Source organism: Anomaloglossus baeobatrachus, unplaced genomic scaffold, assembly GCF_048569485.1.
Source record: "Anomaloglossus baeobatrachus isolate aAnoBae1 unplaced genomic scaffold, aAnoBae1.hap1 Scaffold_379, whole genome shotgun sequence".
In the NCBI taxonomy this organism is placed as follows: domain Eukaryota; kingdom Metazoa; phylum Chordata; class Amphibia; order Anura; family Aromobatidae; genus Anomaloglossus; species Anomaloglossus baeobatrachus.
The window spans coordinates 81,779-85,546 of NW_027443133.1; the positions used below are offsets into that span (position 1 = coordinate 81,779).

Below are 3,768 nucleotides of genomic sequence, written 5' to 3' on the forward strand. Positions count from 1 at the left end.
GACCTCTCTTTTTGAAAGTCCAAGAGCAAGCAAACTCTTCCTCCAGGAGAGGGAGCCAACAGATCACTAAAGACATCATCATTGCTCAAAGAAAACACCGAAAAACAATGGAAGCTTTAATTGGAGTGGAATCTGATAGACAGCACCTGATGCCAAGTCTGCATCTTCTAACACCTGCAGTCACTGCAGCAGCTGAATCCAATGTGTCCAAAAGGGATCTATTCTATTCAATTGCAAATGATCTAGATAAGACTGAGAATAAGATACTGCACGGGACATAGCAGAGTTGGTCAAGTTGAGTGGAGATGAGTTTGCTATTTGGCACAGCTTTTGCATCAATAAAGCAAGTAAAAGGTGTGAAAGATAAAAAAAAAGGGTGAAAGTGTGAAAAGTGAATTGGCCAAATTGAGGTGCATATAAAGTTTTTGCTTTCTTTCAATTCACTAATGGGGCTCATTTGAATCAGGTGAATTGAGTTCTGCTTTTGGAAACTCGGTTAAGAAGGGGTGCACCGGTCCTGGAGGTACTGCAATACCAGGTCAATGCGTGGAGTGGACAGAGCAAGATTTTTTCCATCTCCTTGTTCTAAAAATCCATTTAATATATGGTCCCTAGAGAGGGGACGTATCAGATATTAAACTGATAAGAACAGATTTAATTTTTTTTTTTTTCTGTTTATCAGTAGGACTTCAAAATAACAAAGGTGATCGCCTCCCGTTGCCTGGGAACCGTCCAGGCACAAGAGGGCTATGTGTCACCAGAAGGCACACACACTCCCTCAAGGCCGGCAGACGTGCAATCCCAGGCACCTTCCAGTACCGACCAAGGTAGCGTCCTCCGAAACTACACTTGATCTTAGCCAAAAGGCCGAGAAGCTATAACCCGAATTGGTTACGGCCTTGAGTGGCACCCTGGCCTATACCGGACACATCTTAGGGAGAGGGAGACAAACCCACGCCTACAGAAGACATTTTGTCACCCAAGCCAAACCCTTGAAAAGGCTGTTTTGCAGAGCAAAAACAAGGAGAATGGTGCTTTTTGCAGCCGCCGCCCACTGCAATGAATCTGAATAACTCCTCCTTTTGGGCACAAGCACCTCCCCTCCCCCTTGCAGTCTTTCCAATTCATGATACAAAAAGACGGACGGACAGGACAGGACAGGACCATCTGCCTGACTTTCCGTCACTGCCACCCTTTGCCATCCTTGCCCGTAGAAAGCCCTTTCATCATCCCCAAACCCTAATCTTTTCCCTTCCCTTCCCAGCTGCGTCTCACTCCCTTTCATTAGGAAGTGAGCGCAGCCTTTTCTCCGTTCTGCACATGCGCGACGTTAAACACAAATGCGCAGGTGTGCGTTCCATTAGCCTCACTGCATTCCACTCCCATACAGGAAGTGGGCACAGCTATTACTACGGTCGCACATAAAAGAACCCACGGCCACCACTGCACATAGCTGACTCCACCACAGGACACCCACTTCTACACCAACGCAGGTAAGACAGGATCGGCACCTCTATGCTCCCGTTACAATCAGGCTCAGTCACCATGTGATAACGCTCTCAACTCTTTAGTTGCAGGCTCCCCTTGCTTCACCTCCACTGGCTGTGCTGCCATTTCCTCTCCCACCTGGAAGGTATACTTTATTCCACTATTTTCCTGTTTCTCTCTTCCCCCTTTTCCCATAACCTACTTTTATCTGCATTTATGGGGTATCTATATGCTATTTACATCATAGTTTTATTCATTAATATGGAAGGGAAGAGTGCCCATGAGAGTGTTGAACTGCGGAGAGCAAAAGATTAAGCTGCTCCGATTTGCCACCATTGATAAGCTGTTCTCAGTAGATACACATGCTATCCAAACAGCAGTATCCACCATTGCTTCAGCCCACCCATTCAGTGACAGCTCACCAAGTCAGCCAGAGGAGTGGTGTAAGGAATTACACGTAGGCACTGACTCCACACCTTCACATCACAAGAAGGGGGTCTACAGGCTAGTGCAAGAATACGAGCAAGTCTTCAGCAAACATCCGCTAGACTTTTGAAAAATAAAAGGGGTCAAACACTACATCCCCACAAGTGCACACCCACCCATCAAAGAGAGATATAAGCCAAATCTACCTGCACATTACCAGTGTACCAAGGACATGTTGAGCAACATGAAGGAGGCTGGGGTTATCCGTGACAGTTGTAGCCTCTGGGCAGCTCCGTTGGTCCTGTTAAAGAAGAAGGACAGCACCACTCCCCTGTATTGAGGAATAGCTAGCTGCATTGACAACTGCAAATTATTTTTCTACCCTTGATCTCACTAGTCACTATTGGCAAGTGTCCGTTGCTGAGGCAGACCGGGAGAAGACCGCCTTTGCCACCCCGATGGGTCTCTGCGAGTTCAAAAGCATGCCCTTCGAGCTGTGCAATTTGCCAGGAACCTTCCAGAGGCTGATGGAATGCTGCTTGGGACACCGAAACTTTGAAACGGTACTGCTATACCTTTATGATGTTATTGTTTATTCTAACGCAAACAAGATTTTAGGGTGTATAAAAAGGGAGATTAGATCCGATGATCCCAACGTATTGTTACCCCTCTATAAATCACTTGTAAGGCCACATCTGGAATATGGGGTAAAGTCCTGAGCAGGTTGATAACCATTGGTTTGAGCATGGTAGGGTGTAGTACGCATCTTCCTGCATCGGTAAAAGCTGCAGAAGTCCTTGAAGATTTCCGCTTCAAAGGCAGTGCCTTGATCTGTGAGGACTCTCTCTGAGTAGCCATGAGGTCTGCATAAGTGTGCTTGGAAGACCTTCGCTGCAGTATGGGCCATTAGATCTTTGACTTGTACCACAACCATAAATCTCGAGTAGTTGTCTACCATCGTAAGTGCATACGTGAGCTCACCTCGATATTCTGCAACAAAACTCCCTTTTTCGATTTCAGTTTCAGCAAACACTCCTCTTCCAGTAGAAAATATTTATCATTACCTAAGACAGTCATTCTAATGCATGACAATATTAAGGCAATTTAGTTAAAACTTGTTTTAACTCACCTTTAAGGGGATTGATGTATTTCATGGTCAATCCAGGTTTGTCAGTGATGGCACTGACATAATGTATGGCGTCTTTTTCGGGCGTTATCCTTTGCCTTTTCATTGTGAAAATCCAGTTGCCTATATCAAAGCAAATTCTACTACTTGTAAAGTATGCAGAAAATGAAATGTAGAACATATAACATCAACTGCTTAGGAACGCATCATAGGTTAGTACTTAAAAGGATATTGTCATGTTCTAGTCATAATGCAAGCTGGACATTTTTCATGTTACCCTGTAATCGCCGGCCTGTTCTAATGCTCACAAGCCAAGATATAGGCTCAGCTGCTAAGGCTTCCCTCTGCCTTCTGAATGAAAATTGAATATGTCTGGCTCACTGTGTATATAGCAGGTGCTCAGAAAAAATAAGAGTCAATTCAATAGAAATAGCTCTGGCACACTATAGTGATCAATAACGTAAGAAAAGAACTCTTAGAATGCTGAAAATTCTTTATTTGTGCAAAAGGATAATTCATCCAACGTTTCGAGCTTGTTTTTAGGTCTTTATCAAGGATAAAGTTATCTAAGATCATAAAGGGTTACAAAACCATATAAACACGTAATTAGTACATAGTACAACATAACAGTACAATATATTGCTACTTGAGAGTACAATGGGTCAAATGACCATGATGCACATACAAAAAAATTTTCCAAAGCCATAGTGAAAACATTTGTACTGAGG

The 3,768-nt window shown here is 43.9% G+C and overlaps 1 pseudogene; it reads right to left on the minus strand.

Moving 5' to 3' along the window:
* Positions 1 to 501: 501 nt before the first annotated feature.
* On the minus strand, positions 502 to 708 carry LOC142274701 (U2 spliceosomal RNA; annotated as a pseudogene).
* Positions 709 to 3,768: the final 3,060 nt, after the last annotated feature.